We start from the raw sequence: 13,080 nt of genomic DNA, 5'->3' as shown, positions 1-13,080 counted from the left end.
ATTGGCGCTAGGTACCATACGCACAACGTGTGATGAGCATGTATATTGTCGCATACAATTCGAACAATCCATTTTCCATCCAAGAGCTATAGCTGCTTAGTTTAAAAACCAAAATGAAGAGAGAGAAAGGGAGGCTTGTGGAGAGGGTCGGACACAGAGAGGTTCTAACTCAGATGCCACAGGTGATGACAGTTCAGCAGGGAGAGACCGACGGAGCCAGTGAAGAAAAAAGCTATAGCTATAGCTCGTGGCAGAGAAACTTCAAATTCAATCTTTACATCAATACAAAACAAGGTTATAAAAAAAAAAACTATTCATCAGCATGCAAGGTCATAGATTAATACCATGTAGTACTAAAACAAGCGAGCAACCAAATCATGTGCTGATACAACCAACTGAGAAAGTTGATAGCACCAGTGCTAACACTGGGAACGTTGGTCTAGAGCCCTGAGAATGGGCCGATTGCTTGGCCTACAGCACTGCCACTGCCAGCTTTGTCAAGAGGCGCTCATCCGAATAAATGTTTCCTTAACCCTTACAGCTTGCTATTTGGAACCAGGCTATTTCCAGGAACAAAAGTGCTCATTCTGAAAGCTATATCGCTGATGCTTGAAATGTTTGAGTTTGCTACAATATAACATCTACAGCCTCTCTTTCTTCATCTGGTCTTGTACTGTGGTGAGCGACAGAGAGTGAGCTGTACCCAGCATGCAGTTCAGCGGAGTGACAGTTAGCAGGGGTCCTCTCTACTGCTTCTGCTGGTGGTACTGCACTACTAATAAATAGATCTGAAAAGCTCGCACTGCACTTCCTTTGGGTCCTCAGCAGCACACCCCGACTGTGAACGGTTTTAGAGAAAATTGAAGGAAAGACGTATATATAGACAGTCAAAGACTCCTTCCATTTTGGTTAGATGAATCAACAAAAAGAAATATCGGTATCAAAGCCAGTGAGCCAGAGAAATCAGAGCACAACACATCCATGCATTTTGGGTGCGTGTGTGTCTACCTAAAGCTGCCAATTTGGGATCAATTTACACACGATGCGTTTTTAAGCAACAGTAAGTGTGGCCCAACCTACTTTAATTTTGATAAACAGTAAATAATTCATCCAGAAGAGAGAATGTGGGCCAGAGAAATGTGATCTACATAACTTCGCCCACAAATCAATGCACTAATACAGATAGATCTCTTAAATAACTGTGATGCTACAGATAATTTTTCTGCTTTTCAGCAAACCCACAGAAACACAATCTCACTCAATCAACAATCAGTTAACCTGTAGAAGACAACAAAACGTATTACCAACAAGTACCATCACAGCAAATATAAACCCTGGTTTGTTGAACGTGTAAAGGTTTTTCTTGTAAGTCATCTGACAGGGTCCTCTTGGACCATGAGACGGTGGGGAACCTCTGACCAGGCGTGTAAGAGAAGCCCCCCATTCACAAAGACAGCCGTTTCCATGCCAACAGGACCTCTGCTGGGAGAGGCCTCCTTTCAAATGGTTTTCATCCTGCACCTCTGCTGCAGGCTCAGAGAAGGACTGGTGGGCATTTGGGAGCAAATGAGTTGTGGGTGGCAGTGAAGAGATGCAATTGTGTTAAGGGAAGATGGAAAAGGTCTGAGCCGAGAGTCGCTCTGCCGTGTGACAGGAAATCACACCAAGGCTGAAGACGGCTCTGTGTACTGGGAGCTACTTATATCCATTTCACACCAACACTGTGATGTAAAAACCCATCAACGCCGTCAGTCTGAATGCATTAGGGCTGCAAACAATGGGTTTCAATACTGATGCCAACTACTGATTAATTTTAGCCAGAATGACCAAATATATATGATGATACAATATAAATTAGTCAGAGATTTTGTTATCCCATTGTAACCGTAGCTTTAATATCTCCAGTTGTATTAGATGCTTGAATAACTGTTATAAATTAATGAGCAGAACTGCTTGAGGTACTATTGGATTTGCAGAAGCTATGATCGGTACAATAATGTATCAAATGACAATGTGAAAGGGGACCCTCCTAGTGATGAGTGTACAGAGAAATATCACCTGAATCTGCAGCTCCCCTTTGCATAACAGAGTTTGATAGTAAGTGTCCGGCCTACAGCTTAACCGTCTTGGTTCACTTTCACCGCTCTCATAGTGTCACTTTTGGCTGCAACAGTTAGCTGAACCTACTCGGCACCAAGCAGCAGACAGACAAAGTAAACACTTAGCTGGTGATCGTATGGAGCATTTACAAGCTAAAAAGCCGAATACATCCCTAAACAGTTGGTACAGACTAAAAGCTGCTGCTCCTTCCTACAACCCACTGCCCTCAACTGCACTATTTTTCAATTTGATTCAAAGCCACAAATCTGAAATGAATTCAGTGAAAACTTCTGTCAAAAAAAGAAGAAAAAAAAGGATACAGCTGAGTTTTTGTACAGCCCACCCTTTTAGTATGGGTGGGTGATACATCTGTGTCATAGTCATCACTGGTGGGATTTGTGTGCCACAACATGAATTATGCAATGCCATCATTAATGTGATAAATCAATAATTCTAAAAATGAATGCATTTCATTTTCTTCAAAAGTTCAGTTGTGGTAATACATGTCCATGTACAGTTTATACTGCGTTGCAAATCAAAAAAAAGTACAACATATTCGTTACAATCCTTGCTGATAATCATTAGTGTTTCCCCTTCCACTATATTGGGAGAGTGCCTACCCATTGGACCCCTTGGACCCATCCGCCGTCCCGTTATCTACATCTACAGGAAAATATGAGTAAAAGGACACTGAAACTGATAAAAATGTGATTGTCCAGCACCAAAAACAATGTACAAACACTCTCTCCTTGGACAGGATAAAGAGAGACTCACCTCCTGTGATTTAACTTGGTTTTGAGAGTCTACATGACAGTCTGCCAGTTCTGAACTATAATTTATCCACTATTGTTTTTGTCCCGAACCGACTTCCTCTCGTCTCCACACTATGTCACACAGCGTTCACACTATAGCCCACATCAAACCAATATGCCTGGGAGATTCCTCCCCGTGTTCATTAACCAACTCAGAGCTACATGGCATAGCACTGAATTATTAACATGCTCCTTGTGCCTCACAGATACAGAACAGAGAGCCATTCACAACTGCAGAGCTCACCCACGCTCTGCTGTAGTTGCCTGTAGATCTCCAGTAAACCCTGAGACAAACTCGTTAAGAAAGCAAATTAAAAGGAGCACAGATCAGAAAATACCATCACATGATCGACGACAGCATTACAGACGTGGTGAAATTGGGAAACAGGGAAAGCATGAAATAAAGCAAAAGAAAAATCTAAATTTGGAGATATGCGGTTCATGAGTGCAAGTGGAGCATAGAATATGAGAGTGCTGGATAACAGCAGGGCAATACATTAGAAGTTTCTGGAAAATTATCACAGGAAAATTAATGTCTGGAGGTGTGAAGGCAGACACATTTTAACTTCCACAGAAAGAAAGAAAGACCTTTAAATAAAATTCAATTTGTGGCTGAAAATTAACCTCATGATGCAACAATATTACCCCCAACTGCCTTTGCAGTAACCACTACAGTAGACTGCATATCACAACAATGTTTATTTTATCCAGTATTACTAAATTTTACACTTGTAGCCACATCTCCCACACCTTTAAAATGAGAGATAGAAGCCATAATGCCACTGAGGGTAAAGTTAATGTTAGCATTAGCATGCATCCCTTGCAAAAAGCAATAGCTAAAACGAGGACTGTCAACCCCGGGCCACAAAACATCTGATATCAAGTCTACGATCAAGGATGTGATGATACGATTCAGGAAAAGGACAGAATAATTGGTGTGTAACTTTATAAGACCATTACTTTTGCAGCGGTTACCTTAAACTTAGCTCGACATTTCTGTGCTGCATCTCTCCTCATTCCTCTCTGTAAAAATCCTGGCTAATAGCAGTCAAACAAAATCTGCGGAGTCCAAAACCACTTCATATTTACTATATAGCTCACTGTAGTTAACCATGGACCTTTTTAAAAAAAAAAAGGAAGTGTCCATGGCAACTGCATCACTTTCTGCTAACAAGCTCACAATGCCGCAAAATGAGGACAACTAATACGCATCCAAAATCTTACAACGGCAAACTACAGTGTTTATTATATAAGGAGTAATGAATGTGCGACGAAAAACATGGTGAGTTTGGACACGGCAATGAGATGTGTGAGGGGACTTGAGAGACTACTCGCCTGAAGAGGAGGTAAATAAGACCAAAGGCCGAACATGTGTGTTATAATATCCAAACATTTGACCCAGTTACAGCCCAACCTTAACCTAAGCTCCTTGATGGTGTTCACTGTTGTGGCTCCAAAGACCTACTTTTTAAAAAAAAAACAGTTCATGAGATTTCCTGTAAATGGGAGACCCCTCTCACTCTCTCTCTCTCTCTTTCTCTCTTCAAGGTGACTCAAACCTCCCCACAGAAAAGCCCTTTAATTTCCTCTTTCATTGATCTCACTCTCTCAAGTACACACACACACACACGCACACACACACACACACACACACACCTGGAATTTTGTGAAGCCTGTTCTTGTAATCTCTTTGATTCTCCTCTTCATGCTTATGATAACTGTTTTATTTCCTTTCCCATTCCCCCGTTCACTAACACCTCTAAGTCCCAACACTCACTAAACTTCTTCCACTTGCTCCGTCTCTCTGTCTTTTTCTTTCCACCGATCGCTCCACGCTTTAGATATCCTCTCTCCTCCACACTTATCCATCTGTCCTCAACAACCCCATAATTGTCTGAATTCATTAAATTTGATGGAAAAATTATTCAGGAAGCTGAGGAAAAAAATGGCACATGTTGAACGAGACTGACTCAAATAACACTTCCCACTTTCAGCCTCTCCTCCAAGTCAAACTCTGCAGCTAAAACATTCATTTACCACTTGAAAATCTAACTACCTTTTTAACCACACACAGTAACACTGGCTTGTTCCCTTTCTCTCTCTATTTGTTGGAAGTCCTCAAACTCATCTTGACCAGTAGACCTAATGTATGCTCTCAATCACTTCTCTTCTCTTTCCTCTAAACTGGGGCTACTCATCAAATCATGAATCATGTCATGAATCACTCATTATCCAGATGTCCCAGTATCTTTAACCAAACAGTGTTTTAGGTCCCTAAAGGCCTTGGCGGACTGCCCACTCTCATCAGACTGCACTCACTGCGTTACCAAAGCACTCCACTTCAACACAGGAGCAGTCATGTTGCTAGGTGCGCATCCTGTGTCGACATGTTAAAATCCGAAAGGACACAGTAAGCTCACTATTGGTGAGTCCAGGGAACGCATCCCATTTTTCCCTCTTAATGCTACACTGTGAGCAACACATCTGTGTTGAAAGCAGCAGAGCTAGTTAGCTGTGCTAGAGCTGTGGTGTGGCTAACAGCGCTAATAGCCATTGAAGCTAACAGAGCTAACGGAGCTAACAGCTAAACACGCAACAGGACAGAGTTTCTATTCAGGGGAGTATGAAGCTTTCACAGTGAACAGCAGTAAAATGTAACAACACAAATTGGTGTGCATGCATTAAGGAACTGACAGTCAGATCCATGGAAAAGAGACATGAAGGATGTAATTCGTCACACTTTTCTATAAAAACTTAATTCTGAGTTAAAATGTCCTCAACATCACCTTATACATAGGACATCAGTTGAGGAGGCCGTCCTTCATGTGGCCCAGGTCACATACGTGTACACACTGCTATAAGACTGGTCTCATGCGGCCAAGACCACCTCTGAATGTGGTCTGAGTGATTGGATCTCAATACGTCCCTGATGTTTCTTAGGTGCATTCACACCCGTAATTAGAGCTGTCCACTTGAGATCAGATCGCCCAAGACACTTGTAAAAGCCAGGTGTGAACGGAGCCATAGAGTCAATAAGAGAGAAGAGCAGTACAGGTGGTTTTAGTCAACTTTGCTAACATTCAGAAGCAGAGCCAAGGGTAGTTTGTTTAGGTATATTTCAAGACAACACTGATTATAAAAGGTTTATAGCCTGCCATGTAGTTATCCTGTGTTTCTGTGTGTACAGTAAAGCAGCTAAAAAAAAAAAAAAAAAGAAGTGTATTGATCCCATAAAATGAGATGACTCAATTTAGACTTTAACTAATGATTCAAATCATTGACATTTAGGGGGAAGCGCTAGTTGCCAGTTCTCTTCTTTGCTGTCTGTCTCTTCCATCGTCAGTCAATAAAAGGAAGAAAACACCAAGAAAAGATTCTTCAAAAAAAAGAAAATGGGCATCAACAGTTGACAAATCCAAAAAAAAAAAAAACTTTTAAGTGGTTGCTCTTTCCCCATTTCCCTAATAGCCCAAGATTACATGATCTGTTTCATAACTGGGTTTCCATTCAGAGTTATGCGGTTGCCTAAAGGGAATATCTTATCAGCTAAGCTCCACAAAATTGTTCATTAGCAATTATTAGTTTCGCATAAGCATGAAGGTTACAAATGTGCTTTTATTTTATTTTCTTTTTTTTAAAACAGCTTCTAAAAGCAGTCGTTTCTCTCAGAATGTATGTTACCTGAAACTCTCTCCTCTATTGACATCCTTGATAACCAAACTCACTTGTACCGCCTTCATATTTTGTCAATACGTCTTTGAGGATGGAAAATGTCACTGTCCATATGAGACAGTTTTAGAAAGGCCCTGGGGTCAGTTTCACAGCAACAGTTAGGAGTGTGGGAATGTGAAGCTTTCTGCAAACAAAGGAAAGGATACCCCTCATCTCTCACTCTCCAAGGCCTTGCAGCAATAATCACAGCCAGAAAGTGGTATTTCATCACATTGATCCATGTGAACTAAGAAGTGAAGAAAAGTACTGCCATTCTTGCTTCAATATTCCTTTATTAGTCCTAAAATATTCCTTTATTAGTCCTAAAATATTCCTTTATTAGTCCCATGATGGGGAAATTTTAATGTACTTGTATTCTCATTTATATTACCTCGACTGTAGAGATGAAGAACACAAACATCACACAGCGTCATGCAGTGAACTAAAAGGGTGAGGTAATTGCTCATGGTGTTAACAATTTCAAAAAGGAATACAGAGGGCATTTTGGCTCTAAATAATAGCTGTGGGTAATAAAAAAACGGGTTTGTATACAGTAAACTGCCTCTTCCAACAGTAATTCAGAGGAGCTGCCACACTATTACAAAATGCCCAATTCATCAATGTCCTTTTGAAAATGTTGATATCTGCTTATTATTTGTCTAGTTCCCCTGTTCTAGAGTCTGGCTTTTTAATGGTGTGGCATTGAGCTTCACAACAGAAGCCATGCAATTTGTAATCAGTCCTTAATCTTGGAAGATCCACACTGTAAAGAATTCATCGCATCAGGATGTAGAACCATCAATTAGCAGACCATGACCAACAGTACTGAGTAATGATGAGTTTGCTTGCCCCGAGGACACAAAGTATGAAAGGGTTTATATTAAACAGCAGAAAGTGGCCACACTTGATATACTTTAGATTCCCAGATATAAGTCTAAATTAACCGATTTTTCACACTAAAACAAAAATCCCCAAAGTTGTGATCACTTAACAACCTTACTGATATTTAGCCTTACTCTATAGTTTGTCTTCAATGTGCTTTTGATACATTGCCACTTCTTCAAGTAAACTGAACACACTGAACTCCAGAAAACAAAGCAGTCCCCTTCTGTTGGCTCTGAATCAAATAAACAGAATAATTTCCACAGACTGTGACTAACAGGTTGTCCACAATGGACCTCTTCTGTTAGAACATGTTTACATATATGGCATATTACTAGAGACAAAGTTAGATTCCATATTCATAAATAACTCATTTGATACCTTACAATAAGAATACCGATATATTGCAACAAATTTTTTTCCTTTGGATAAATAGTTAAGTGATAGGTTGTTTGAGCCGATAAATTCAACAATAAACATACCAGATATCCAGTATTAATTGGAAACCTGCAAATGTTTCTGGCAGTCCTGACTACGTTATCTGTTACACAGATTCCTCCCAAAGCATCTTTTGACTCGTCAGGTAGAGAATTTTAAATCCACCTCCTCAGCCAAGATGACCACTTCTGTTCCCATGACAAGAAACAGCAGTTTCTCAGCGAGAGGACTCACAATTAGCCAATCGGAGCCGATTGGCGACTTGTCTTTAAGCAATGTCAGTTCATTTTACAAAGACAGCATGTCTTCTCAATATCTCTTAACATCATAGGTTATTTCTGCCTCACTTCTTTACATTATTAAAACCCCAGTGAAACCAATTTATTGGCCAAGCATCGGTTTCGACTTAAAATGATGCCAGATCAAGGCGGATACGTTGGTCTCTTGTGATTAGTTATGGAAAATTTCATCCCCCCTTCCTGACATTAATCAGTTAGAGTTGAGCCAGACTGAAGATGGAGATCAGAGTGTAACAAGTTAACAGTTCAGTCTGATATCTGTCTAATAACCAAATGCAAACCAATAAAACAGCAACAGTAAAAACAAACCTTTAAGCCTCCCATGTTTAACTTTTTTCACACTGAACCAGTGAGTTGTTGATTTCACAAGATGGGTCTGCATTAAACACCTCATACATAAAGTTGTCTTAAATTATCTCTTGAGGAGGTAAATAGCAACATATCTGTCTATTGATTGTATGTAAACAGTTGGATTCTGTGGTCAGGCTCTCTGTACTTTCTGAACGGGTCCTGTGCAAACAGAGAAGCGCCTTCATAGTTGCACTTTTGTATGTGTGATATAAAACGTTTCTACAATTTCTCGCCCTGAGGATGTTGTGTCAAGACAAGAGGCTTATCTGCTCTGGTCCTCAAAGACGCTGCCCCAAATACAAAAGACAACTGACAGAGAAAGCACGAGCTATTACCCTTTCCTTTTCTCACTTCCCTCTTATCACAGCTTTCACACTGATCAAGGTAACAAACATTTTACTGTGCTGTTCCTGTCACATGAAAAAACACACGTCACAGTATCTAACAGTGCAGCACTGCACATATATCCCACATTTATTGAAATGTAGAATTGAGGGGTCATGAAAATTTTTCACCCAAAGCAGACAACACAGAGGCTAACTTCAATGAATTAATATTTGGGTACAGTCTGGTTATTGTGAGTTTTTCCAGCAAGTTCTTTGTTTGTCATCACAGCCCATGACAACACATAGATAAATGAGTTCACTTAATGTTATCTAGTTAAAGGCAAATTTTGTCCCTAATCTTGGACACTGGTCTTTGGCCTTGTCTGACCTTGGGTGAGGTCAAGGGAATGCAGTTAACTAGCAGGTAGGGCCGAGAAGCAGCAATATTAATACAAGCCACTTGTCTACGACTTCATTCGCCCTGACATGGTGATGCAAGTTAAACCTGTGTTAGCTGGGCATCCAAAAGTCAACATGTGCCATTTGACCTAACTTCACAGGTCTTGTTGGTATAACATGGGTTGGACACTGATGTTTAAATTGAATTTGACTGCCTTCGAGGCAAGAAAAACAGTGCATGAGAAAGATCTGTGTGGTCAATAAGAGGACCAGGGTGTGGACAGAAAAGAAACTGAAACTTTATTTGGTACTTATGGAATGTGAAGCTGATTTTTAGCAGTATTGCGTGATAAACAGTTCTAGACTTAAATCGTGTGAATGCATGCCCACAGACTTGGCTAACCTCAGATGTGAAGGGATGGTGTCAAACTCAAGTTCAAAGTGAGTGCACGGTCATACTACATATGTTATGTATAACACATGTAAACATTACATCTTGGGAGCTGAAACCTTAATAAAACCTTCAGTTTGGAAAATGAATATGCTACCAGGAGTAAAATGATGAGAAATGACTTAATGATGATCTACATGTTGAAATTAAGTAAAAGTTTTACACCAGTAATACTGAGGAGAATTTGTGTTGTCATTTTGGTCTTTCAATAGTGAAGATAAGGAAAACAGACCAGAAAATCAAGAAATCAAACTGGGTTCATCCGCAACTCCTGTCAGCCAAGTCAGTACAGACATTACAGACTCTGTGAATGTCAAGATGTTGAAAGTGTGTCTGTACTGCCACAGATGGTCAGAAACCTGGCTGATGTCAGAATAATGTTTCCGCTGACAAAAGGCACCAGATTTCCAGGCTATGCTCCATGTCTATTTCCCAAACAGCATCAATACCAGGATGAGAACCGAGTGTTTATAAAATATCTTTCCCACTTATTCATATAAATAAGCCTAGACTACCTCTCAGTATAACATTGTACAATTCAAGAGCTCCACAAACAACAGCTTCCAAAAAACAATAAAGTTGAAGTTACAACCTTCATGAAGACAGGATTTATCTGAAGGCTGTTGTTGCGGACTGAATTAGTTTCATTAAGGTGTAACTAATAAAGTGATAAGTCAGTAAAGATAGGGAACAGATTGTTGGAGCTGTCTAACAATCAGCCAGTCGCCAATGTTACTTCATGATGTGCCCTCTTTGACAGGACAACAGTCGAACAACATCTGGATTTAGCTAAAGTTATATAAAAGTGAGGCGTAAGTTAACTTCGCAGGAGCTTCTGCTACCTTTTGGGAAGCAAAACCTTGATTAGCTGAGAAACGACGGAGCAGTTCCAACTCATGTGATTTGTTAGCTTTGATCAAGACAAATAAAAACTTCTATCAAGTTTGTGTTCATCACATCATTAACGTGTTGCATGCGGACTGAACTCCTCGCACCTCGCAGCTTTTGACTTTGTGCAGCTTCTTTTAAAAAAAACACACACAGTTACCAACGGAGTGAGCAAACACAAGCATCGAACTCGGTCTTTCCGCTTTAAATAATGCTGGAAACATGACAACACAGTGCATTCAGCCACCGTGAGCTCAGTCTGACAGTGTTAACTTTCTTTCAGATCGCCAACAAGCTCCACATCAACAGAAGTGCGTTAAGTTGGCTAGCGTTAGCAATGCTAACTCTGCTAGCTACCGAGCTACTCGTTAGCTGGCTAATGCTAGGCCCACTTCCACTGGTCCACTGCTACAATATTCCTCTGTTGTAATCTTGCACTTTGTAATTGTTTAGTGTGTTTACCTAAGAAATGTGGAGATGAACAAAGACAGCAGGCCTCTCCGGTGATTCCTTCGGGTCGTGAATCCAAAACCGAGATATCCTTTGGAGCTTGGTGGAGCTAACGCTACAGGGTCCGGTGAGCTTAAAAGCTCCTTCTTCGTTTCTTGGTTTCCCAGCAGCAGCAGCAGCAGCAGTCAGTGTGTCTTGCACCTAACTAGCACATTAGCTGAAGACCAGCTAACTAGCCTCTACAAGGCAGTCCACAAGCCAAGTTCGTGTGATGTTAGCTGGCTAGTAAAACACCGCTAACGTTAGCAGCTCTGTCAAATTCACGAGAGTGTTGGTCGACCCTTTCACTCTGTTCCTTCACTGGGCGACATATGATCCCGTCCGGCCTCTACAAGAGGGGAAAACACATCCACTGAGACAAACAGCGTGTAATATGCGGGCGATTTGCCGTCCACTGCCTCTCCAACAGCCGCCAGGTTTGTTCGTCTCCCAACTCTCCACCGACTGGAGAGAATGGATGTCACAGCATGATGATGTCACGGTTTTGTTTGCTAGTGGGCGCTGGAATGTGATGTCATAATATACTCCCGGATGACCTCCGAGTGAGGAAATTAATAGTAATCTTTGTGTCTGTCTAGTTATACTATAACACCTTTAACAGCCGTCTTTAAATGGTGCTTATGATGTTAAAAATTCACTTTAAATTCAAATCATATTTTTGCTGTAAAATTGCACCTGTGAAATAAATGAGTGAGTCATTCTGGTTCATTCATTCTGGTTCAGGTAGGCTACAATTAATATTTACATGAATAAAAACATTACTGGGGTCTATGTCTTTGTGATATTTTATTTGAAGTTTTGAATGTGCTTATCATATTTTTAATGGTAACTAGGCTACTAATTCAAGTGGTTTGTGGTTCAAATTTTGAATGTCTTTATAGCCAATATGTGTTTTTATTAAATAATACAGATTATACATGCAGCATACAGATGCAACAGCCAAAGAGGGGAATAATAAGTCACCATAAGTTAATTGTAAGCATACATGTGTCCATTATCATTAAACAAATCAGATGCAAGATTGATAGCGGTTTAATGAGAACTATATTTGTTTACAAAATATCACTTCCATGTCAATGGTTAATGCTGTTTTTCCAAAATAATACCCATGTTTACTATTTTCCCTAGGTGTTTTTTTCCTAATTTATTTTGTAATCATGCCAAAATAAAAAAAAAACAGCATTATAGTTGCATTTTCAGGTTAAAATGTAACCTGACTTTACATGCTTTTCAGTATTCTTATTAATCTATTTTATTTCAGTATATACATTGTATGCATCCCTTTTGCCTTCATTTTACTTTTTAACATTCTAATTATAATAAAATGTGAATATAAATGCATTTTGATCAGTTAAGTTTTGAGGGGAAAAGCATGGGAGGGGAGAGACTCCAAATCCACATTTGCATGGTGTGTCAGAAACCATGCCCAATGAAAACCTGCACCCAATTCTTTTCCAGCATATTGAGCCTCATTTATTCATAGGCAAAAAAAGCAAGTTGTCATGGATTAGTTTGCTGCTGCTGCTGCTGCTGCTGCTCAAGTTGGCCCTACTGTGCCAGCCATGGTTAGCTTTGGCTCATGGTCATTTTCATGCCCTGTATCTGGATCCTCCAGGGAGAGTCTGAAACCCTGAGATATCACTAAGCACCAAATATGTGATCCTGAGAAGTGTGGAATTGAGACTGGCATCTGGTCAATGAAGACTGAAAAGCAGACCCTGGAAACAAAAGACGACTGTAAATATCCTCACTTTGTTACTAAATACTCTCTATAGCTGCATGCTTTTATGGAAACTGCTCCTGTTGGTGACTCTTCACAAAAAGCAGAACTCTTGGCTGGAGTTTTTCATCGGTGTCATCTCTCTACGTGCAGTTTTGGTTGTGTTGTTGGTGAAACTAAACACCAAAATATA

The 13,080-nt window shown here is 40.2% G+C and overlaps 1 protein-coding gene across 2 annotated transcripts in view; it reads right to left on the bottom strand.

The window, feature by feature from the left end:
* Positions 1–11,602, bottom strand: part of fbxw7 (F-box and WD repeat domain containing 7) — a 114,547-nt gene extending 102,945 nt beyond the window's left edge. For both annotated transcript variants that reach the window (XM_070856413.1, XM_070856414.1), the window contains exon 1: positions 11,120–11,602. The gene's annotated coding sequence lies outside the window, so the exon portion shown is untranslated. The remainder of the gene's footprint in view (positions 1–11,119) is intronic.
* Between the last annotated feature and the right edge of the window lie 1,478 nt (positions 11,603–13,080).

This window comes from Pempheris klunzingeri, chromosome 3, assembly GCF_042242105.1.
Source record: "Pempheris klunzingeri isolate RE-2024b chromosome 3, fPemKlu1.hap1, whole genome shotgun sequence".
Taxonomy (NCBI): Eukaryota; Metazoa; Chordata; class Actinopteri; order Acropomatiformes; family Pempheridae; genus Pempheris; species Pempheris klunzingeri.
This window is presented reverse-complemented; position numbering and strand designations above follow the sequence as displayed.